This window comes from Galleria mellonella, unplaced genomic scaffold (assembly GCF_026898425.1).
Source record: "Galleria mellonella isolate WM207_F2 unplaced genomic scaffold, CSIRO_AGI_GalMel_v1 utg32, whole genome shotgun sequence".
NCBI classification, from domain to species: Eukaryota; Metazoa; Arthropoda; class Insecta; order Lepidoptera; family Pyralidae; genus Galleria; species Galleria mellonella.
In genome coordinates this window covers 6,683,025-6,711,008 of record NW_026442075.1, presented here as the reverse complement: position 1 = coordinate 6,711,008, position 27,984 = coordinate 6,683,025, and the positions used below count along the sequence as shown (strand labels likewise).

Here is a 27,984-nt window from a genome sequence, read left to right as displayed (position 1 = left end):
TGAAATTATATAAAGCCCAAGTCAGGCCGCATATGGAATACCTGTGGGCAGGAGCGCCACAGTACCAACTCCTTCCGTTAGACCGCATTCAAAGTCGGGCGGCTCGAATTATCGATAGTCAACGCCTTACTGTCCGACTTGACCCATTGAAACTGCGCAGAGATGTTGCATCTCTGTGCATCTTCTACCGAATTTATCATGGGGAGTGTTCTGAGGAATTGTTCGGATTGATACCTGCTGCTGATTTTCACCACCGTACAACCCGCCACAAACTAAAGTTTCATCCCAATCATCTGGACGAGTGGCGGTCTTCCACCGTGCGTTTTTCAAGGCACTTTCTTCCACGCACAACCATTCTTTGGAATCAACTTCCAGCAGCAGTATTTCCGAACCGATACGACAACATAACCTTCAAGAAAAGAGTATATTCCTTTTTAAAAGGCCGGCAGCACACCTGCAATGCCGCTGGTGTTGTGGGTGATCATGGGCGGCGGTAGTCACTTACCATCAGGTGAGCCGCATGCTCGTTTGCCCCCTGTGTTGTAAAAAAAAAAAAAAAAAAAAAAAAAAGATAAACAAAATTTCGCAGTAAAATCTATCGTTATAAAGTGTATTAACTGACTACATTAATATTATACTATCAGTACTGGATGTCTATTCAGATCAATGGATTATACGGCATGCTATAACGATTCGCATAAAGAAAGCTTCTTAACCCCTCCATATATATCTTGAAATTACTTAGTAGTCTATACTATAGCGATAATTTCAAACAAAATAGAACGTTATGAAACTAAAAATATTTTATGAAATAAATAACCTTTTTTATGCAGCTATTTTTACATTTCTATTTCAACATCTGTCAGCTAAATGTTGATTGAGACTAATGTAATGATGCTAAAGTCGATGGAATTGATTTATTACAAAATTCTTCATCACCTTCCATCTACATCATTAATCTAGCTCTATAGTATCGTAATAATAGATTGTCGTCGAAGATATACAAGTATTTATGCGAAATTTCGGTTTGAAAATGGATTATAAATTTTGAACGGAAAGGATGAACGAAGCAAATTAAATAAAAGATTCTAATCATTTAAGATATTGTTCTCTAGAAAAGCGATCTCAATTGTAATGGATTTAATATAGAACCAATACTTTATTGACTGATAAATCAATAATAAGTATAAGATATTGCTCTTAAAAAATGCAACTTTAATCTTGACAAAATTTATATGTGATTGACAAGAAAGTGAACCATGTCATATTATTTCGTATTACACATAAGAAATGAATGACATCGAATCCGGAGACTTCTCTTTTTGAAGCTACTTAAAAAGAATGTCGTCTTTTGTTGTAAAAATATATAGGTACTCAAAGAAATTGTCTTTTTATAAGAATGGCGTTGCTTGGACGACTGCTGTTGTGTCACTAATGTTCATGAACTGGCGTTTTCCACTATCTCGTTTGCTTCGTTAACTTCCTAAAAACCTACACTTAAATTCTCTATGTTATCACAATAAAATGAAGGAAAGCATTATATGTAAAGTCGGTGATTATTTTTTATAACTAGTCAAGAATCAGAACTTTGTGTTGCGTGTTTCTTTGTTGAACGCTACACTTATCTCTTACTTGCTTTTATACGTGACATCGTTGTGACGGGGATGTGTTCGCTGAGAAGTATAAAATGTAGCATATATTCTTCTTCATCTAAAATACTATCTACGTGTATATCAAAATTTCTTAATGATTATTTACACCATTAGAGTCCCAGGAAGTATTAAACATACACGCTTCTCGCGGCTTTGTTCGTATAATGCAGTACATAATTTATCTTATTGTGCTAAGTTAAGATATAACCTATCCGTGTAAAAAATTCGGTCAGTAGTTTTTACGTGAAAGAGTAATAAACATTCATCTATCCAAACGCCTTCCCAAATTCTCGCATTTATAATAGTAATTCTTAAATTTCCATTTTATTAGTATGATTTCTTTAAAGTATATTTAATTCCTATTGCGTTTTTCTTTGTTGTAAGCCACGCTTATCCTAGATTATAAATTCAAACATCTTTTTAGATATACTGATATATTTTTTCCACAATTTATTATTTGCATAAAATAAGTATGTATTATGTTTTTATGAACTTTAAAATTGGCATTCAAATTTAATTATTTCTATTTCTTAAAAGTTAAAAATAATTAATTCTTATTATATGTTTCTAAACTGTAAACCATATTTATCTTTGATTACTGAAAACCTTAGTTGTTATACCTTATTTGTTCGGTAAATAATTATTTCAAATTTTAAAATATCGTCTTATTTTACTATTTTTACATTTGAAATTTTAAAATGATTTAATTAATTTTATTATTCTCAAATAACAAAAAAACTTGAAAACTGTATTAAACTAGTACGAGATTCTTTTAAATCGGAAGAATATACCTACCGGTTAAAAACAAATAATCAATATAATCACTTTACTATTAATAATATTGAACATATTTCAGAAAGCAATATTCACATGAATAAATAAATACAATTTGTATTTATTGAGAATTATCAAATTGCTTACTCTATTAATAGCTGTTACGTAAACAGGATCAAATATTTTATCTATAACTTAAAAAATGTATACATAAGGGTTGAATTACTGTAAATTAGATTTATTGCAAATCTTCCATAATATAATCGTATTAAAAACACTTAAATGGACTTAATAATTTAGTTTAGTTATATACTGTAACGTAACAACCATTTAGTATCCTACTATTGGGCATAACTCTCTTCATTTTTAGGACAATATTGAAATACTAACCATCTTGGTCAAGCGATTTAATACCTACAGAGTATTGTTTTGAAATTTTTGCCTCTTGTACTGGAGTGCTGTAATTTATTTTCTTAGTTACTACTAACGACATCCTTGAAAAAAAGGTTTGTATGCGTACTGCGTCACAAAGAGAGGGTGTAATGAGCAAGATACTTTTTTTATAATTAAACAAATAAAATATTTATTTTAAAACAAATAAATAACATTTACATTGTATATATTTATTTTAAATAAATATTGCTTGCAATTTACAATACAAAAATAAAACTTCGGGAACAAATAATAAACTTTTAATCGCTTTTAGCGATAAATCCGCACATTGTACTTAAACTTTGTTTATATAATTAATTACAATAAGAACTTATTTTACAATAAAGTATTGTATTACTGTACTTACTTTTTCAGAGCAAACCCCACTTGTTTTTTTTTTTAAATTAATATTATAGTCCTAAAAAGTTTTTGTATATACACACAGTGTCTTATATTAATTAAAAATATTTACACTATATAACGTGAACAACGTTTGTAACTTTCTGCGTTTTACACGAGAACGTAGTAAGTAGGGAAACGGAGATGCCAACACAAGCGCGTAACTGCTACGATGTTCAGTATGAGACTGGCCAACGCACAACCCTGAGGCATATCGCGCTGAAAATTTTCACTAACAATAAGGACAGACACCTCATACACGTGTCTAGCCTTATTCCTACATAGTTAAGATACAATATTGTATAAAATTGTTTTAATTAAACGACGCACATGTCAGTATTTTTACAGGTGTAAATATTATGTTTTTTCAGCTGTACAATGATACTCAGAAAATAAACTGGAACGTATAAAAATGAAGTACCTATAGACTAAAATATATTACATAAGTATAGTTATGCATCTTGTCTATGTAACAAATTACAATACAATTCTTACTATGTTACTAATATTATTCAATGCTATAAATATGAAAGTTTACAAAAATGTTTTTATATTTGTTATTTATCATGCTTATACAGCTGAATGGATTCAAATAAAATTGGTATTCATACGGACTGTAGCTTGCTAAATCTGCGAAATATAGCTAGCATCTATCTTTACCGTAAATGGGCCAATGCTAATAAAAATATTAGTATATATTATTATCCTTTTTATATTCTTGCTATTACATAATTTCAAAGTGAACTATCATCTCTTGGTGCATTAATGGTTCTTGAATTCTTAAGTCTTCCATTTTTTGTGAATATGTATTTGTTCGTATATTAAAATATATATGTATAATTAAAACGGTTTTATGCAATATTGTATTTTAAATAAGTGGAAATAAGTAAGGAAATGTATATGTTAAAAGATAGTGACTACATAAACGATGTCAAAGGCACACGTTAGTCTCTCAAAATAGCAATTATTATTGATAATTGAGATATAATATCAATTATTAATATATCTTCATTATCACAATAATTTATCACAGAATATTATAATTGTAGAATATAATTGTCTTGTGTTCGGTTGGGATATTTTGTTGAAACCTACTAGATTTTAGAACAAGTTTGTATACCTATTAAAACTGTTTACCTAAATGTACAATGCTTTATTGTAAATATGTACATGTATATATACATAATTATATATCTTCTTCATCTTTACTTTAATTCTGGCGATAAAGAGGGTCAGTTTTCTTACTGTTTTCATATTACTTTGCCCGATATTGAGCATCTTTCTCAGACAAAGCACTGGCTACATACACTACATACTTTTTAATTACATAAATAAGCCTATGTATATAGATATATTTTTTATGATTATATTTTTATAATATAATATCAGCCACTAATTTCAGTTACCGTATGACTAGGCATAAATTAAATTTCTATCAAAGTCATCTAGATGAATGGCGGTTTATCATTACTTTTTATGCGTCACTTTTTGCTACGTACTGTAAAAGTGTAGAATAAATTATTAACAGCGGTATTTCCTAATAAATACAACACAGAGGCCTTCAGGAAGAGAATTTATAATTCCTTAATAGACCGGCAACGTATTGGCCATTCTACTGCTGTCATTAGAGAGTGAGTGTCAATGAGCTGCGGTAATCACATACCATCAAGTGAGCCGCACTTGTCTGTCGCCCTTTCACATAAAAAACATCAATTAATTTATTTATAAATAAACATTTTGTAAAAAATTTTACTGCTCAATCATCTCAATGATGTTTCTCAACAGGTCATCTTTTAGACATGATTGTAGTCTCGTCCATGTTCATCCTATGGTAGGCCTTAAGATGAACATGGGCAAAACATAAAATCATGTTTAACGTCCATATCACACCTATACCGGTTACAATTGAGAACACTACGTTTGAAGTTGTCGATGAATATGTATACCTGGGACAAGCTGTATGAATGGGTAAGTTCAACTTCGACCGGGAGGTCAACCGACGAATCCAACTCGGCTGGGCAGCGTTCGGGAAACTATGCGACAACCTCAAAATTTGAAAATGAAGGTCTTTAACTAGTGTGTGTTGCCAGTGATGATTTATGGTGATGATGTGAGTGATGATTCCGAAATGAGGATGTCCGCAAAAGAACCAAAATAACCGACATAGCCTGAAGGATAAGCAAGCTGAAGTAGCAATGGGCTGGTCACAAAGCTAAAAGAATTAACAATACCCAATTAGAACAAGTAAATACATTTAAATATTTAGGCAGTTTATTAATCACAAGTGATTCCAGATATACTCCGGATGTAGTCACGAGAATAGCCATGCCAAACAAGCCTTTAATAACAAAAAACACCTTTTACAGGTTAAGATAACAAAAAACGGCTTATCAAAACCTATATCTGGAGTATAGCTTTGTATGGATGTGAGACATGTATCTTAACTCAGAAGGAAATGGATAAACTTAGAGCCTTTGAAATGTGGTGCTAGAGAAGGATGGACAAAATTTGCTGGAGGGATTGAATTAGCAATGAGGAGGTCCTGCTTAGGGTTAAGGAAAAAAGACAAATTATTAGAATTATTGAAGACAGAAGGGGGAAAATGTTGGGACACTTGATACGATACGACGAACTTATGAACATTATAATAGAAGGTAAGATAGAAGAAAGGAGGGGAAGACCGAGACATAGTCACATCAGGCAGATCAAGGAAGGAGTTGGTGTCGTGTCGTATCAAGAGGTGAAGAGACTCGCTGAAAATCGTAGTGAGTGGCAAGAGCTCCACCGACAAGAGCGCAGCTCTTAAATAGAATAGATAGATGTTATCTATGAGAAAAATCGAGTCTACGGAATCAGTCCGTAATCAAGAGAATAGTTTAGGATGAATCGAGAGATATGTGTAAGAATAAAGGTCTTCGCTACTCGGTCCATTTTACTTTGCAATGGAATTGGCACGAAACTAGATAAATATAAAATTCTTTACTCTCTGATATAATTTGATGCCTCAGTAATAATTTCTCCTAATTATATATTTATAATATTTACGACTGATATTGTTTATAAAGTAAAAGAATCATTTCCGTTTGCTCTAGCAACATAAAAGAAGATAGGAAGGGAGACTTCGTACAAAAGTCGTTTGCTTGGACACCTCTGTCCATTCGTGTTTCTACTGTGAAGCAGTTATGTTTTCATGGCTATGTTCCGGCTTGAAGGGTGGGATATGGTTGTGAATTTACAAGGTACAGAGGAATAACACCTGAGTCCTTAGGAATGGTAACGCATGAGGAGTGTCATGGGCGAAACAATATACTCTGTTCTGCCCATACTACAGTTCATATCTATAGGCGAGGCGTTTACCACTTTCCATCAGGTGGGCCATCAGCTTGTTTGCCATTCTAAGTTGCATAAAAAAAAGAATTAATAAGATTTTCTTTTTACAATATTTGTAATACATTATATGAAAATATATAGCAATATGTAAGTTACAGCAAATTTTGTATAGTTGACTATAACTTTGATTATGGCCATGTGACTCGAATAAAACAGAAAGAAACTATCACTTGCTATCAGGTGGGACGACAGCTTGATTGACCTTCTACATTGCATAAAAATTTTTAATGCGAATTGTTATATGTGAATAATATAAAAGTAATGCGAAATATTTTTTTCTCAATAAATTGTAATAATGTTATTATAATACTTTGTCCGCGTGATCTGGATAAAGAGTAAACTACTTCCGTCCCACCTTATAAAAAATTTATATACTAAATTTCATAGAGTTTTCCAAATCAGTTAAGAACTAACAGAGTTACAGGTAACAAACGTAAACATTCAACTGAATGAGTATCTTCTTGTACACATACATACATATACTAATGAATAAATAATCATAAATAAATGCCCCTTGTACATATGTAAATATTCTAATTAAAAGAAATGGAATATATATACACACAATTAACTTAACCTATTGATAGAAAAGAAAATGTAGTTAAAAGAAAGAAAGAGGGTAAACAGATACATTTGCCCCTAAGGCATTCCATCAGTTACGTCATGACCACGACTCTTGGAAACAGGGTCTGAATATCAACCACGCTGAAATAAATAAACAATCGTGCTAAGAACTCGTCAGTTATGGGTATTACACGTAAGGACAACTGGGAAAATCAAAAAGGTTTAAAAAATAATAAATGGCATATTTTTAACAAAATATTTATTTAGGTAACAGTTTTTATCCACGAAATCGTCCGCATTCTCAGTATATATTGATCAACCGAGACAAAAGTAGCTTAAAACCTTCTTCATCTCATATACTATATGTATGTATAATAAATTTCGTGACGATAGAAATGTAACGCCAGGAGGTAATAAAAAAATAAACAGACAAATGCACTTGAATACAATATTGTTAAAAGAACTTTTTTATGTATGTAGTTATTTTCTAAAATATTCGATATTTATTTTGTAATAGGTATGTTTTTTACGAAGTAATTTTTCTTCATTCCACACTCTCTAAACGTGCACTTACCCGCACATTTATTCTTGTTTATTTATCCAATTTACGTCTAGGTTTTTTGTGTCCATGAATTTTACTAGGTTAAGATCCCACTGCTGACTTTTGCATGTGAAAGGCTTTTTATTATTTTTATTATTTATTTTGTTGAGGCTAAATGAAAGCGGCCAAACCAAATGCTATGTACTCGTATTATATTTTTGCTCATCTTGTATTTAAATATCTTCTATCTGCAGAATTCAGTTATAAGATCTCAGGCTATAACTAAACAATACTTAAATAATGTGTTCTCGTAATACTGAAATATAATTATGTAGTAAAATGTCGTGGCTACCTACATACACAGTTACCGTCAGAAGACGTTATAATTTGTGCACTTTGCTAGACTTAAATATAAATACACCATTATAACAGAAAGAATAGTAGTAGTGTAATAGAAAGCGAGTCACTTAGCAAAAAAAATTATAGTGGTTTAAGAAAAATGCTTACATACATACACATACATATCGGTCACGCTTATCTCGCATTAAAGTAAACAGAAACAATAAATTTTAGTTAATCTAACTATTCATAACAAAATGCAATTTAAGATTAGTACTGACCACTGACCTTAATTTTAACCGCGTAAAGGTAAGTTTTCGCGCGACTTCTGCATGACCGAAATATGTTCTCACAATATGATCACATGTTCACTTTTTCCATTCCTTACAGCACATATACACCAAATTTCATAATAATCGGTTAAGGCGTTAAGGCCAAACAAACTTATTTTCTCATTTAAAATATATGAATGTAAATAAGGAAAGAATAATATAATAATATATATTATATATGTAATATAAATTAGTAACAGTTTAGTAAATATCGTTGCTAAGAAAGTAAAAATAGTAATGTGTGTACGTAGTTAGCTACCAAATAAATATCTGTTTATACAATAGTGACAACTATGAATCACGCTGTTTATAAACGACTGCCAAAAGAAGATTCTCAATCCGTCTGTATTTTTGTGTGTATGTTACGTGATATCTCCGAAAATTCTAAGCCATTTTAATTACAATGTTAAGGACTTGCTTCTGTGTACATAATATAAAACAAAATTAGTTTAATGATGTTTAATACCAAATGATACCTCGTTCTAAATTCAAATGATTTAAATTTAATGCATGTAAGAAATATCGTGTTATTTAATATTAAAACCATATTATTAAAATAAAAATAATATGATTAGGAAGCAATAACTACTCGAAAACAGTAACTTCAACGATAATAAATTTATAATCATTATTGAAGTTGCGGTTTTTTCTTTGCTCAGCAGAATATATTCTTGTATGAATTATCCAGGATATATAAATGGGTAAAATCATGATCATCATATCAACCGTTAACTGCCGACTGCTGAACATAGGCCTCCTCCATTAGAGGGTTTTGCAAGTAGTTGCCATACTTGGCAAGCAAGTTGACAACCGCAGTTAGGCTTTGGTGATATTTTTAAAAGGACGCTGTTAACTATCCCCTCGACTAAGTTTCATTAGTCGACGACGACACTCACGAGAAAAGAAGTGTTGGCCCATTTTATGCCGGAACTACGTGGCAAAATAATTTAAAATATTTTTTGATAAATTGGATTTTTTATATACTTTACTAGAATATTTCTCAATCAACAAGCCTACCCCTATAGTGAGTTATTACCATTGTCTACTTACAATATTACTAAACGAATGTACGTATTACTAAATTGAAACCCTTCCCTCATAAATAAAACTTTGCCAGTAGTTTCCATGCTTGGCAAGCAGGTTGGTAACCATAGATAGCCTTTGGTGATATATTAATAGGAACGCTGCTGTCCATCACTCGAACATTATATTCCCTACGTCGCCTCTAATACCTCTTACGATACCCACGGGAAAGGAAGGGGTAGTCGAAATTATGCCGGGACCTCACAGATGGAATCTTGGATTGACTGGTATTACTGATTTTAAATTTATTACATTATTATCATATTTTATTTGATATCAAATCACTCATAATGCAAAAAATGATACAAACATCACTGGCGGACTAGAAATGTACACGCTTTCCAAAATTGACTATAAAAGAACATTTATACTATGTAATAACATATGTATTAAATGAAATATTTTCTTCTTATTAAAAATAAAATCTGTCTTGTACAATCTCATGTTTTTTTTCATACTGGATTACGGCAAAGTGCATACATGAATGAAAATCTATTAGACAAATAGGATTATCTTCTGAATAGTGCCAAAAGTTTTATTTTTTAATCTTCGTAAATGCTTCGCGTGAATGGTTGCCTGTTCTACAACGTAGAATCATACGAATTTTATATATTCTTCGTTATATTATATTTGATTCAAATTCTCTCGACCGTCTTACACCTAAATTTTATTTTATAGAGACATTACCAATCGTTGACTTTGTTCTTGTAGGAATCTTTTTTTTTCATATAGCTGCTCATTCTCTCTGCCTTCATTTCCTATTCTTTCGCCGTTCAGGCCATTAAATACTAAGAACGCGCATGCCTCAAACATAAGATTCATCTTCAGTAACATTTAAACATGTCGCTGCCATTACTTAAAAATGGCCGATTGCTAAACTTTACTCAATACTCTGATGCAGTTTAATATTTTATTTATTTGTGCATATATATGTTTAATATATTAAGTATTTTAATTAAATGATGTAAGTAAACAGGTGCACCGTATAATTTACGTGTTTTTCTATATTATTTTTATTTTTTATGAACTACTGTCTTACTTTGCCTTAGATAGACGTTCAGTTTGTATTCTATTTTGAAGTGCATAAAATAAAATTAGTTTATTTATTTATAAACTAATGGCTCGTCTGGTGAATATGGCCACAGTCATCATTAGACATGAAATCTAACATGGCCGTTGTTAAACTAATCACTATCTTTCAATTTGAAATAGAAGCAAGCAAAATTTTATAACGGTAAAAATACAACAGTGTGACAGCGGGACAGAATACCTATAGAAACGACATACAGAATTTCGATCTAGTAACCCAGGTAATTTAGCTCTTCTATAATACCTAGACACTTCATCGGTTTTACAGTAAGTTTGTTAAGAAAACTACCGTTATTATTGTACTATAAACGGGCTTTTTTATGTGCGAAAATGGAATGGCAACCCGTTAACTGTATATGCTGACAATGCACCAGTGAAGGGTGATAGATGAGAATGAAAACTGACCAGTCAGCCAACATGATTTATCAGGAGTTAATCATGACAGTTTCCAGGGGGAACTGCATGGAGGTCGACCTGGTTGGGTATATTGCTAGCAGTGAGTTTCTCGGTCTCTATAACTAACAATCCCTTTCCCCCCACTCCAAACGGACTGGAAAACTCTTTTTGACAATTAATTGTCCATATCGTATTATAACGAGTTATTGTTAAATGTTTTACATAGAATTTTGTCGGAATAGTACTAAAATATATCAAAAAAGAAAAAAATTCAGCACAGGAAGTTTACGCGAATAAAAATATTTAAATGTTAATAGAGATTATAATGATTGATATAATTTACATTACCTTTGTAACAAAGAAAAAATAATACATAATCTTAGTATTTATTTCTATAAAATGTTATTATAGAAAGATTTTATCCTAATATTATATATCCCACTTTATAATATTAAAATGAAATTTAAAATAATTATATACATATCATTTACGCAGTTGTTCCTTTGATACTGATCTCAATGCCCCAACTTCACACAAGTGTATGTTACTAATAAAGAAAATTGTTGGACCAAATTTTTCACTATTCTATATGCTTTTTTTTTTATTTTCTTACATACTTTGTCCTGACAATCACAAGTACAACAAAAAAGAATTACATACATTCGGCAGTTGATTTGTGTTTATATGGATATATCTGTGCCTCTAGTGAGAAAGGGTATAACTCAAGTTATAGCCTTTTTCTTTTTTAGGCTACTTTAAATAAGCAAATTTTTCTCTTTCGAATGGTATAAGAATCGTAACGATATCTTTAAAAACAATAGAGATAGTAAACATGTAAAAGGCTACAATTAACAAAATATTTGTGGTAAAAAAGTCATAATTAGAAATAAAATTACAATATTTTACAAAAATTATTTTTGTAAAATGAATCAGTTCGATTTGAACCCTTTTACACCATTTAATAGCGATTATTTTTTTATAGCGTAAAATACACATCATTGTTTTTCTTCAATACTTCAATAAAATAGTTTTAATTCAACTTAAAACTATTTTCACATCATAATTTTAATATTTTTGTTAAGTGTGATTAGGTATAATAGAATTATTTTTAAAACTATAGGTTTTACACAAAAACCGACAATTTCATAAGAAAGAGGAGAAAAAATTACTATAAATGCAATCATTGACTTGTTCAATTAGCAAATAATAAAAGCAGTAGAATTTTTTTTCTTTATTTAAGATAGTTTTTTGGCTCTCCTGAAAAGTGACCATTTTGAATTGAACCTTTTCTCACTAGAGGCACAGATATGTAGTTAAAGGTACACATATCAATTAGAAGGGTTCTTCTATAATATGATAGCTTATGCGAGAAATTACTATAATAGTTTAAAATAACTTAATAACGCATTGTAGATATTAAATACACAGATACTATCAAAGTACAGGAGATCTTTAAATTAAAATCTTCTCAATATAATTTTATTATCACGAAATTCTTTGTACAGTATTAATAATTTTATTACAAAGTAATGTATTTATTTTTAGACTGACATCCTCCAATATATATATCAGAGGATGTCACTCTAAAAATGAATTATGTATTTATATTATTGTATCATATTCTTAAATTTATTTTAATCTTTTCAACTATTTACTTATATTAGTTTTAATATCAGTGAATAAATTATTTAAATATCGACGTATCTTTTAAGCAATCTATTTTTTAAACCTACTTTCTTAAAAATTACAAAGATTCTACAATCTAGTTTTCAGCGATTTCACTTGTCATCTGATAATCATCTTCATCATCATATCTACCCTTATCTGACCATTGCCATTGTCTGACAATGCTACTCTAATATTCTACCATGTTTTCTAGCAAACAAATAATAATAATAAAACACACAAATTAAAGTTGAGTTGGAAATATTATTTCCTAATAAAAAAGCAGAACATTTTTAATGGACGTAATATCAATAACTGTCCATGAAGGTCGCTTTATGTACTCGCTTTGTTTAAGACCAGTACATGTTTTGAATTAATTGGACGTATCCTGTAATGAGATATTGTGTTAATACTGACTAGATATTAAAGTAACTATAAATAAGTGTTATTATTGAAATAAACACAATATATACTCGCACGTAGTTTACGTCGACATTTTGTTTATCTTTAACACATTTGATTACCTATCGTAAAATTTTGTTAGATTTCAGAACCGAATGAAACACAAAATAAATACTGTCAAAATGGTATAATTTCGGTCGTTTAGATACGTCGTAAAGTGTCTGAACGAAAGATTTATTTATGATGAACGAAACGTCACATAAAGACATAAAAGGTGTGAAGAAAAATGTTCACATCACATGCATGAATTTCGATCATCAAAATTCGGGAATAGCCAGCAATTTGATATGTGAAAATTGCGGGATATTTGTTGTCAGTTTAAATTTTTTATATGTTTTCTATTATGTAAAAGTGGTTGGTAAATAAAAATTGATGTTACTTCTGCAAAACGATTTAAGACTTAAAATACTTTTATAAATTAGTTTTGTCTATTGACAATAGATCTTTAATAGCTTTATTTGTTAAAAAAGAACATCTAACCCATGCAGCCAAAGATACTATGTAATACTATTATTTTTAATAATTAACAAAACGTATTGTATTGTAAAATCTTTTTGTACATTGGATATATTAAAAATTTTAATATACAAAACTTTGTATTCATTACATCTATCACGTGTATCTGAAGGCGAAATGTTTGTTAAACAGATAATCAGCTCCCTGATCTGCAGATTTTACTTAAATAAGGAGCATAAATAAAAACATTATATATAAAATTGCAGTCCATTTGTCTATAAATGATATGTAATAATATGTCTTTTGATAAATATACTTTTTATTCCGAGATGACAAAGAACATTGCTGCTAAAACTTAATCTTAAAACTATCCTGTCATTGACAGGAATTAGCAGCGAATTCTAGGATATGATATGTACAATAGATCTGTAACGGTCACAGTGCTACGGGTTTGCATAAGATAGGCCAAACTTCAAATAATAATCGTGGTAGATTAGCTGATAAACTATATCTGTACCGTTATTACCTTAACATCCAATTAGTGTTTCACTTCTAGGCATGGGTCGCAATAAAAAGAGGATGTTGCTACGCTTACAGCATTCATTTACGGTAGGTACTTATAAACGTGTTCTCCATACAGATGGCATAAGAATGTATTGCATTACTAATATCATTCTTAGGGTTTCTAGGGTTTCAGAATCTTTAAATGGTTTAATTTTAGATATTTTTAATAAGTAACATCGTAAGCTGACGTATTTAATATACAATTATAATAGACAAGTAATTTTTATATATATTTGATATATAAGTATTATACTAGCCCTTAATTGTTTACTGCTGTATATAGACCTCCCCCATAGAAGGGAGTTTATGCCAATATTTGCTTGTCGGGCGGGTTATTAACGGCAGTTAGGCTTTTAGTGATATTTAAAAAGGTACGCTGCTGCCCATATCTCCACCATTAATTTTCATATGTTAGTAGTAAATAGGTACATGTTAGCTTTGTAGGATGTATCTTATAGACTTCAAAGACTACATGAATACAGTAACAAGCCAAACTACACACATCTGAATCTTGATGAGTGTATTTACAATTCCCAGAGTAGAGCAAATTTAGAAAAGTTCGTTTCCTTATTGTATTAATGATTGTTGGCTCTTTGTTCTACTTGCTAAATTGGCTTGATCACATTCGATAACTTATTAACAGAAAGTAACAAACCTACTACTTTTCCACAGAAACTTAAGTCAATCTGTCCTGACCATATACACATATTAAGAAGTCTAAAAAATATATAAATAATTAGTTACAGTAGAAAGTAGTAGAAATAAGTAGTATCCCGTAAATATGAAACTCTGTACTTTAATATTTAATCTTATACTTTTAAATAGTTTGTAACATTCAGGCATGTTTGGCAATAAATGACATTGTGTATAAGATTTAGAAAGAGTACATTTAAATAAGACTGCTAGGCCTTGAATATTAATAATGAGACTTGTATTTCAGAATTTTGAAACATCATATTTTAAGGGATTGAAATTGGAAATGGATATTTATATGGAGTGTCCCAATTTTATTTAAGTCATGATCTTCTAGTCATTTTATATAAAATATTTAGCACGTGCGTGTATCATTTAATATTTTAATGGAAGATCATCTTTTAATGTAAAAAATATATATATGGACTTTCTATGACGTTTACAAGAAGGAAACTTTGTACAAAAGTCGTTTACTTGAGTAGCTCTGTCCCATTCGTGTTTTTGCCGTGAAGCAGTTGTGTTTGCATGGCTCTGTTTCGGTTTGAAGGTTGAAACATGGCAGTGAATTTTCAGGGTACAGAGGAATTACACCTGAGTCCTCAGGAATGGCAACACGTGGGGGTATCATGGGCGAAACAGTATACTCTGTTATGTCCATGGTACTGCTTATGTCTATAGGCGACGATTACCACTTTCCATCAGATGTGCCGTTAGCTTGTTTGTTATTCTAAGTTGCATAAAAAAAAAACTTTTGGAGTCAAAACCCCAAAATGAAATAAGCTTACTGGGTCTAATGAAATCGCAAGGTAAAGTCTGTTCAGAAAATAGTGGTTTTTTTTTTTTATTTAATGTCTAGGTCTTTATTTTTACATCACGAGAAAATACCTTAATCAAGTAACAAATCGTGATTCATAGCTTGACTACTACACAGTTGTCATATAATAGAGGAATGTTATATGATAACTGCGAAATAAGTCCACTAATTGTTGTTAATGGAATTTTTTTATTAAAACATATGTTCGTCTATAGAAATTTCCCTGTCATTTCTCATAAGCACCTAAATATATGCAAATATCTCATAACATTCTTGACATATGGTCCACAGAATAATTAATATTGTTCGACTATGACTAAATGATAAGGAATGCAATGTTTAAATAAGTTGTATAGTCACTAGAAATAAATATGTTTCACATAAGAGAATAATTATTATATATAAGGATAGGCCTTAGCACTTAGTTTTTCTATTTGTTCCTTGAATTGATGTATACATAATGTCAGATTTAAGGTCTGTTTGGATACAAGCCCTCAGCGTTCTATTGTTTCTGCTTACCCTAATGAAAGACAAACGTGACAGATATGTATATAGGTATATATGTAAGATTACAAAATATTTATGTTCTCGCATAAAATCCAAATTTTTATAACCTTACTAATAAAATTGTAAATAGGCAATGTCTGTACATAGCAGAATAATTAAAAAATATGAGGGTATTAATAAGATCAATTAAAGCCAAAACAATAATATTTAGAAATTTGTCTGAAATTTGTAGAAGTTTGCTTATCTATCTGTCTAAATGTTTGTTCCAGCATCACGTAAAAACTACCACCCCAAATTAGATGCAGTTTTCGTAGTAATATGTGCTTTCACTTAAATCTGGTATACATATCTTGATATACCATTTACAAGTGTCCTATTTAATTGGTAACCTACTTCTAAAGTCCACGCGTACGAAGTAGTGGACAAAAGCTATTATCTAAATAGGTATTTAAATTTAATAAAAAATAAAACAGTTTTTGATATGTATATTTATTTTGATTTGTATATTTAATTAAAAATCATAGCTAAATACTATTTATTACAATAGTTTTTAATTTTTGCTAATACAGAATTTCATATACTGCTGGCACATGTAATGGTGAGTTCTAAGAAAAGGTATAGAGCAAATTTATTCTTTCTATTCTGCTTAAATAAAGATATTTTATATTGTATACCAATTGTTATATTGATCGGTTGAACAGTATAGAACTTGTTATGTTGTAGCGCCATTTAGTGACGAGTCACAACAAATTGGATACCATAAAAACCTTCCACATGTAAGTATATGTAGGTGTGTGTAAGTTTTCATGACGATTAGTTAAACAGTATCGTAGTCTTTAACGTTAAACATACATAAACATATATATGATACTAATACATTTATTATCTATATAACATAACATGAAAACGATAACAAAAAACCTCAAGGATTGTTAATAATTTTAATAATGGTTAGGCACTGGTCCACCAAGGCAATTTAGGTAATTTACTAGAGAAATCCTCGGAGGGACAATATTTTTTTGCACAAAATGTCCGACTTCAATTTTAACGAGATTAGCACGGGACTATTTTGGATGTAAACCCTTTCAATTAAGAATGCAAATTGGCTCTGGAATCTGGAATGTGAAAATGTCAGAAAAATGAAAAAATTGGCGTACATAGTACACAGAAAAAAAAAATTCATGCAGAACGCAGGACTTCATTCTGTTTGTGGTTGATTAAAGTTTATTCGAAATATTATTGGTGGTGCCTACTAATTAATAGCAATAAATAATATAATAATCTATGTTTTGATGATATCTCAACTCACATATTAAAAAAAATTGCAAACGGGATTGCTCCAGTGTTAACGTATATTGTGAACTTGTCTTTCACGCAAGGTATACTTCCAAATTGATCGAAAAATTCAATAATAATCCCACTATATAAAAAAGATGATAAAACCAAATTAAACAATTAGACCTATTACATTAAACTCAGTATTTTATTTATTTATAGCAAAGCAACAGATTACAAATTAATACATTAATAAAATAAATATTACATTAAACAGCTTTCAATTTGCACTCCAATAACTGCTCTGAAAAACATTCGATATTATACACATTAAAAGAATGACAGCTTTAAATTTAAAGTAACCTTAATGCCTTAGTAGCCAAGCCTTAATGTAACATTGCAAGGATTGTTGAAAAATAACAAGGTCCTTGCATACATTTTAAAGGTATTTCAAAGATTGATACATATTAGACTGAATAATTTCGGTCATAAATTTAATATAAATAAAAATGAACAAAATGAATTCTAAAAAAATAAATCGACAACATTAGCTGCATTTTCTATTTTTCGTAAATTGACACATTATATTGACAATAAAAAAGAGTAACAGGAATAGTTTTTGACATGACTAAGGCCTTTGACAATTTAAATCATACAATATTATTAAATAAGTGAGTACGATATGGGATTAGAGGTCTTACTCTGAAATGAATATCAAGCTTCATCTCAAACAGAAAACAATGTGTACTAACAAATAAAATTGATAATAGAAACACAAACAAGTCTTTTAAATCTAATTATCATTATAGCCTATCGGAAGTCCCACAAGGAAGTATATACTAGGGCATCTATTATTCCTTCTATATATAAATGACTTGCCAGACATAACTAAACATTAATGTGTTTTATTTTCCTACGATTTATCAGTTATTATTCCTGAAAATTAAAGAATAAAATCTGACTATGAAATTACTATATAGAACACAATAAGAGACATAGTAAATTGGTTGCAGTACAATGATTTAAGTGTCAATATATCTTAGATTAAATATATGCAATTCTTGAATTATTCCATATAACTAATAAACATTTTTATAAAATGTGATAACAAAATTGTAACTGAATGTAAAGAAATAAAGTTTTTGGGCTTTACATTGGACCAAATTTGTAATTGGAAAGGACATACAAATAATGTAAGAAAGCGTATAAATAGTTTTGTGTATGCTCTAAGAAGGTTAAAAAGAGAAGCTAATGAAACCACAGTCCTTACTGCTTACCACGGTTATGTAGGATTAGGGTTGAGGTACGGACTTCTATTATGAGGAAATTCTGTATTAGTAAGAAAATTTTTTGTCGTACAAAAGAAATGTATAAGAGCGATTTGGGGTGTTGGCCCAACAAAATCGTGTAAACGCGTTTGTCGTATAAATAAAAAGTCAAGTCTAGGAATTCTGGGCGTTGATATATCTTGCGACGTCCAGTTTTGAAGGTCTAAAAAGAGAAGGCTAATGAAAAAGTTAGGAGTGCTCAATAGGGTGAGACGATATTTCATGCCAGAACACCGCCTGAAATTATATAAAGCCAAGTCAGGCCGCATATGGAATACTGTTCTCATGTAGGATTAGGGGGCGGCTTTATCGATAGTCAACGCCTTACTGTCCGACTTGACCCATTGAAACTGCGCAGAGATCTCTCTGTGCATCTTCTATGAGGTTCTGAAATTCTGTATTTTCACCACCGTACAACCCGCCACAAACTAAAGTTTTCCCAATCATCTGTCGGTCTTCCACCGTAAGGCAAACAACCATTCTTTGGAATCAACTTCCAGCAGCAGTATTTCCGAACCGATACGACAACATAACCTTCAAGAAAAGATTTGGGGCAGCACACCTGCAATGCCGCTGGTGTTGTGGGTGATCATGGGCGGCGGTACAAAATCGTTTGCCCCCTAAAAAAAAAAAAAAAAAAAAAAAAAAAAAAACCTCTGTTTAAAAAATTGAAGCTTTTCACACTTACTCAATGTACCAGTAGTGATTTCTGTATTGTGTATTGTATAATGTAGTAAGGAATTCTAAATTAAATAAATATGTAAATTACCTATATAAAATAACCTATCTGTAGGTAAATTCAATAGTTAATATTTGCATGTCATTTAATGTGGTGAAACATAATGAATATCTTGTAAACTTATGCAACATATTATCTACAATATTTCTGGAAAATAAATTTCATTTTATTTCATAAAATCAATGACATTTCAAAGAAGTCAATTACTTCAATTCTTGCAAAAATAATATATTTTTTTAATTACAAAGACCTATTTATTTATTTTTCTTGATAAAAAATCATACTAAAGGAGGCTTTAATGTTAATGCCATTCTTCAGTCATACGATTGGAAGATGAGATGCTTGATGGAAGTATAGTGTAAAATAGTGCAATGATCAAAAATTTACCTGTAACGATAAATAATAAATCGAGAAGTCACAACAGAAACAGCGAATTATACATTAAATAAATATAATTATTGACATAAATAAGAAAAAACATTCAAATAAAAATAAAACTAAATGAGCGAATTTTTTGATAAAGTTAAATGAATCTTATATAACTCACGGTACGGAATTTATTTATTTGGTTTCATTAATTTCTATTTGTGTTTCTGATAAATTAAAAAGCACATTTAATTAAACAAAGGAGCAAGAATAATATACATAAATTTAAATATTAAAAAAGCTAATATACCTTTTTTTATAGACTTCTATTTAAATAGAAATATTGTGTTTGAATTAATAATGATGGCCCTGGTACACACTGATAGTTTAATCGCATCATATAATATGGAGTGATGTAGCAGAAGAGGGGATATTAATATTCCTTTTTGAATTATTAAGTAATGTATTAACTTTATTTCTGGATTTATAGCATATTTTTTATGTAATTTTCAAGTAAATCGAGTAATATTCTATAATATAACTATAAAGGGAATTTATGTTTGTGGTAAGTTCAGCGTGAAGATTAATTATTTTTTTTATTTTCCAAGACATTTGTAAATAAATTATTGTCATTATAATTATTATTTCATCTTCATGAACACATTAATACCGGAAATATAAATTGACGTAATGTCGAAATTCACGAAAATAAGTTATATACATCATTGAATCGAAAATTTTCTGCTCTGTCAAATACTATAATTATGTTATTTTTGAATTACAACTCTTTAAATTTATTTCCTTGGTCCTTTTTACAACAGTAAGTCGCAAAATTTTAAAATATTTTAATTGCAATATTGACTCATAATTGAATACCTTAAAATAGAAGATGTCAATTTAACCAATATCAAACAAAGAATGGATATTACGAGTATATACAGGGATTCATCGCCGCCATTTTTCACATCAAAGGTTCGTTTAAGAAGAGATTCCTTTAATGATGAAGATGTAAAAGAAAAGGTTTAGGATGGTTAACGGTAAAAAAGTAAATACGATATGACAGTGTACTCGTAATTATTTGGTACAAAGGTATTTGGCTAATGCATGAGTGATAGTGTGAACATTACAATGCATTTTTTGATAACTATTATGCTATTGGTGTCTATAGGTATGGTAATCACATTTTGTTAGGAAGGGCATGGAGCATCAGCTTGTTTGCCATTTTCAGTTGTATAAAAAAGGCAAGGACTTTAAAACCTGCGGTCTTAAGAATTCTCCATTTTCTTATGAATAAATTCCTTGCAAGGTTACCCCAAAACTTTCGAGTGTGCAGCGAAGTGAGTGATTACCGTACTTTAGAGAACTTTGAAGGCATTTTACAGAAAGGGAAATGGCTTCTTGCAATGAATTGTTACTAGGAATGAAACTATGATTTTATGCATACTGTTGTACTTTACAAATCTTAAACTTTTAAATGAAAACTCTTATTTTTCGTAAGTTTATTTGAATAAATGATTTTCTATTCTATTCTATTCTATTCTTCTTGAAATATAATAAATAAAATTATTCCTTAATATTCTAGAAATCATAAAATTATAATTATAAAAGCAAAGCTATTTAAACTGATAGAAATAAGTATATATATGATTTAAATTCGTTTCAGCATCAATATAGTCTTCAATTGAAGATTTTTTCTTATATAGGTACTATTGTATAAATATAGCAGATAGAAATATAATTTAAACGATTCCAACAATATATTTAGATCAACGGAGAGTAGAAGGAAGAACCTTATATAGCCATTTTAGTGTATCTTTTACAAGTTTTTATTTAATTTGCTTGTATATATTTGCAATCTAATTTTTAACAACTATCTGGCTTATTATGATGCCATCAGGCTGGTCTTTATCATAAATAAAGACAGAAGATGACTATATGAACTTGTAATGTAAGCATTATAAATACATCATGTTTAGGCTCGTTTGACAAAAACAGAGGTGCTCAGAATCAGATGAAAAATTCTGAAAGCTATACAATATTATTTCTAATGAGGTTTATTTATTTTCAGACCAAATACCTTTATATCATTCCTCATATATATAAATATATAAACATAACTACATTTTAAGTACTTATCTCGCATACCACATTTATGTAGATACCTAAATTCCTGTGATGAGTAAAATTGCTCGAGTTCCAGAACGGAATGGAAAGATTAGGGTTGGCAATATAAACGACGTGTTATCCTATGTGTTCTAATATGCAGAACTACTAATAGAGAAAAAATAATTAACGAAACAACATATAACTACCTCTAATTCTCAGTTTTGCTTACGTGATTTCGAACAAATGATACCTTATAAGAGTACAATAAACTTATGTAAATGTTATAATTAATCTGTAAATTCTACTTTTTAAGACTGATTTAGTAACAAATATCAAAATATCTCAACAAACTTTCATACTTATCTAAAATGTTAAGACTTTTGCACACATTTGACGTTAGATATATTTTTATCAAAATATGGGTAGCATTATTCTACATCTTTTCCATCTTAAATTAGCTTAAAGGTACTAATTTATTATAATTTACTTACGTACCAAATTGCAATTCAATTTTTCAGATGTTAAGACGTGATAGAATAACAACCATCCAAAATCTTTGCAAATACCATTCTATACTATATTACACCATACTAATAATAATGATATGAAATTTTGCAAGGCGAACCTGTGGGATACAGCTGTCTTTTAAAAAGAGTAGAATTATATCGACATATTAATTGAGTCTTGACCTATACGGGACCCGACACTTATTATTTTCGTATTATATTTATAGACTGAGATATTAGCTAATAATAAAGTATGTTCCCTAAGGGAATTAACTTGATACCCGAAGGGTTAGTCATAGTAGATCCCTATTAGTTTATTACTTTGAGAGATTGTTGATCCTTCGAACTTTATTGATTCTTCCATACAGGATATATCCTTCAATATATCATAGGAGTAAGATGATACTTTTCTTATGCAAATATGCGATGGGAAATAGAACTTGTGCTATTCATATCTGCAAACGACGGTTATCACTTTCCATCAGTTGGGTAGTATATATTGTATTTATTTGCTCTTTTCAATAACGGAAAAATCATTATAATAATAAATTAAACTAATTACGCTATAAAATATAGCTGGAAGTCAGTGAATGCAGGTAGCTCAGGACTGTTCCTTACGACAGTCTATGGGGGAGGCCTATGTCCAACAGTGGACGGCTAATGGCTAAAATGATGATAATAATGACGCTACAAAATATACAATAGTTAACACAAAATATTTATTTTATACTTCAACTAGAAAGAAATCGTTGGTTAAATGTAATATATATTATAATAATCTATAACATAAAATAATGTATTAATAAATTGGAAAATGTTGTTTTGTTCCTTACCATTGTCTACCCTTATTTTCCTATCGAGATAAAAACATTTATAGAATTTGATTAAAATCAATTGTCGTATAATAAGACGTTGAATTTCATAGATTATACAAGTATATTATACATATATATTTTAATAGTCATTTTATTTGACTTAGAATTTACTCATAATGCAATTATGTTTTGATTTGTCAAAGATATGTTGTACAAAAACTGTGGTTGACCAGGTACAGGCGTTTATTCCATGTCGGTCAACCCAAAGCTTGACCAATATTTACTATATACTAAATTATAATTAGAATAATTAAATATATGAATATACATTATATTTCTAATAGCCTTTTATATCATTATACAGATTTTAAAGATATCTTGACTAATTATGAGCCGATTTTATTAATTATTTTTAGAAAGCTTGCTCTTGAGTTGGCCCCATATTAACTTCGTAACGGTTAAAGTAGCTTTTTCTTAAATTATATTTAAAAACTTGAAGGATAAGAGAAGGCGTAATTTTTTATCAGATCTTTGAGAAAGGTAAAAAATTATTCACCATAATAATTAAAAAATATGGGTTCGGGATTAATTGAGCGACGCGTCATCATTTACTTACAGAAATTCTTAATTTTATTTCTTCTTTACGATATTTTGTTGATTTTTTATTGATCATTTTCTATTATATCATAAAATATGTATTGTTATGATGTCGTATTTTCCTTCTCTTTAATCATTAAGAAACATTAAATATTGTATTATATTGTATTGTAAAATCTTTATTGTACATAATTCATATTGAATACATTAAATGATTTAATATACAATGGCGGACTTATCCCATAAAGGTATTGTTTAATTGTTGTTGAAAAATAACAAATAATTTAAACGTAACCTCTTACTATCAAAGGATCTTGTGATAGTCTACGATTTAATCTTATGAGAAATGACGATATAACGAAAAGAGTTCATGGGTCAATCAGTCTATTCACTTTTGCTTTGAAAAGATTCAAATTATAATATTTGGGGAAGTAAGAAGCTTGAAGAAAAATTTTATTCTTTAGACGTACACCTAAGAAAAGACACAAAATATGTTGTATGAATAAGTGAGATATCAACAATATATTGGTGAATATTCTCTCCCCGTCTGGTAGTTTGATCCTGATAAGGTATTATCTTTTAAGGTATCAAGTTAGGGAGTTTCTGACCGCAGTCCCCAAAATGTATCTTATAGCTAAAGTTCGATATAAAGGCTAATAATATAATTGCCACAAATAGGTTATAAACTACGTCTACGTAGGTAACTGAGTTGATGGTAGGCGCCCTCTGGTCCAATTCTCGAAAAAACAAACCGTTCAGATCTTATAGAAGTTGAGAAGTCGTTCCATCCAAGTCCTTTCCAAAGTTTGTATTGATGTATTACTTGTCAGTTGACTTATCAAGTGAGAAACAATATCGGTTATACGTAGTCCTCTTTATTGTACGAAGTTTTAATATACCTTTACTTTGAGTTTCTTACTTCTTATTATCTAAAAAGCTTTGTCAGTAGTCACAAAGTTTAGTCTACTTTTTATCACGATTATTCAAAACATCCCGGTCACGTAGTTGACGTAAATCTATACTAATATTATAAAGAGGAAGATGAAGATTTTTTGTATATTCGTTTGTTTGTTTGTAATGGATAAATTCAAAAACTGCTCAACTGATTATAAAAATTCTTTCATCTATTGAAAACTACATTATAATTTACTCATATAGGTTACATATATGTATATTTTTTTAAATAGAGATTTCTACGAAATATGAAAAAATTGTCTATTAAAGTTAATGTATATATTTGAGAGACACACCACTTCGTCCATAGACACGATTACTTTTGAAAACTCCTTAACATTATACTAAGGCTTTTGGAAGTTCCTTCACAGTTATATACATTCAATTATAGAAATGTCTGTCATTTGAAACAAGGGAATGGTTATGTTTAGCATATTTAAGGGTCGACTTAAGGAGCATTAGTTATCACTATACTGACATATTTTATGTATTTACATGTATGTGTGTATATTTGTTTATGTGTTATTTATTCTAATATTTATATGTTTACAGGGTGTATGTATTTTTTTGTAATTACATAATATGTAGTTCATATTTTAATTTGTATGCACACATCTTACAAATAAGTTTATACTAATAATTTTAAATGTTTTTATTCCATTATTTTACACAAGTATTTTACACAAGTTGTATGACTGCCTATTTTATTCATAATTAATAATTTAATTCACATGAAAAGATTTACTAGAAGAAATCTCTTATTAGAGACAAGTTCGTCTTTGCATATTTCATTTAAAATTAAATATTCTTATCGCTATGTTTGTGTATCTACATCTACACTAACATTATAAAGAGGAAAGATTTGTATTTTTGTGTGTATGTATGTTTGAATGAATGAATGAATGAGTATACTTTATTTGCATTATACAATATAGGAAATAAACAAGACAATTTACAAACATAACGATATAATTGTATAAGTACAGTAAGGCGGTCTTATTGCTGAGAGCAATCTTTTCAAGACAACCTTAATGTTTGTAATATATGCTGGTTCTTAGTATTTAATTATATTATTTATATTATTTATTATATTAGTTGTAAAATAAAATCACCGTCTGTTGACTTGAAGTATATTATATATATTTTGTTCTATTTCAATTGTTTTTTAAATATTCTTTTTTATAAAAAACCACAATTGTCAAAGTATATAAAAAGGTTAATTTTGAACATATTCCACCTAGGAAAAGATGTAAGAGAATTTAGCAAATCATAAAAATTCTTAAAATAAATAATTATCTTCTACAAGAAATAAAGTAAACAATAATATTGATATCCATTGCGTTGAACACGCATCATGTTAGGCTTAGGTCAATCCATCACGGAGTTGCCCAATTCCCATATCCTTGTAAATTATTTTTATCACACAGCGGTCAAGTTTCCGAAGCTGGAGAAGTCGATATTTGATACGTCTTCTTAATATGAGAATAAGGTATCGTATTATTGGCATGAGTATTATTATCCTTGACAATGCATCTAATGATTGCTGTAATTTGCTAAGAACATCCTTGATGTTATCTCTCGTAATCATATTGTAATTTAAAAATTTTAGATAGTGATTGACAGTTAGCATTTTATTTTCATATCGTTTCTCGAGTGTCATCCAAGCGATTTCATAATTATCCTTCTTAATTGGTAACGATGAAGTTAAACTTGCAGCTTCTCCTTTTAGATAAGGCTTCACATAGTAGAATTTCTCTATTTTTGACAAAGTACTACTCTTGTCAATCACAGAGAGGGATACATTTTTTAAATTATTTTGCTCTCTTATCTCACCACTATAACTTGGGATGATGGGTTGTGGTATGGCTACTTGTTTTACTGGATTTATTGAAAGAATGTCAGGATTCATGTTTGGAGTATTACATGTTGAGAATTCTAAATACAAGGCTGATGTTTCGTAATATTTTCTTTCAAAATTATCTATTTCTGTTGTATCTGATTCCTCACCTTGTAAAGTTTCTATGTCTACGTGAATTTCCATATAATCATCTAATAGTTTTTCAAAATGTTTATATCTAGACTTTATTTCATACAGCTTTTGTTGGTTATTTATATCGCTGATGAATGTATAATGGCGCGTGAGAATGCCTTTTAGTGCTGTGCGTTTATTAAGTAATTTCTTTAAATCGGCCATATTTTTTTAATAATTGAATAATATCGTATTATAAATATCGTATAGTTGATATTTAGTATAATGTAGGTTACTTACGATTGTGGTGATCTGTTGATCAGAGTTTGTTTTATTCTTCTGTTGATATATTTTTTTAATATTATTTATCCAGCTATCGAAGGACCACTTATTATGTTTGTAAAATATGATGATCCTTATTATTATATATTTATTTATATTATTTGTATAATAAAATCACCGTCTGTTGACTTGAAGTATATTATATATATTTTGTTCTATTTCAATTGTTTTTTAAATATTCTTTTTTATAAAAAACCACAATTGTCAAAGTATATAAAAAGGTTAATTTTGAACACTTAAGGTAATGGACTAATTGTTGTACAAGTAGGTATAATAGTGCTTTATAATTAAAAAAAGCATCTTTTGCAAATTAAAAATATATAAAAATTATATACATATATACATACATATACACATACATATATATACATACACATACACACGCATACATATACATACACATACATATATACATACACACATACATATACCTATCAATCAAACAAAATTATATAATCCCATGCATATATGTCAAATATGTAATGCTAAGATACATATTAATAATTATAGGCACAAGGAAAACAAACTATCATAAAATAAATAATTATATAAATACATAAATAAAGAATGCCAATTTTTTAAATGAAGAAAAATCAGATAGAGAAAAGATAATTTTTCACTTGTCGTTTGAAAGAATCAATGGATTTTGTACTTCTAATAACAACAGGCAATGAATTCCATAACCTAATGCTAGAAACAGTGAAGGAATTTAGTATGTTTGTAATGAATAAACTCAAAAACTACTTTACTGATTTCAAAAAATCTTTTACCATTAGAAAGCTACATTCGCCTTGAGTAACATAGGCTATATTTATTGCTAGAAAAGATTAGGAAT

At 29.4% G+C, this 27,984-nt stretch overlaps 1 protein-coding gene across 2 annotated transcripts in view; it reads right to left on the bottom strand.

The window, feature by feature from the left end:
* Window positions 1–3,435, bottom strand: part of LOC113510807 (gonadotropin-releasing hormone receptor) — a 92,713-nt gene extending 89,278 nt beyond the window's left edge. For both annotated transcript variants that reach the window (XM_052896339.1, XM_052896340.1), the window contains exon 1: window positions 3,226–3,435. The gene's annotated coding sequence lies outside the window, so the exon portion shown is untranslated. The remainder of the gene's footprint in view (window positions 1–3,225) is intronic.
* Window positions 3,436–27,984: the final 24,549 nt, after the last annotated feature.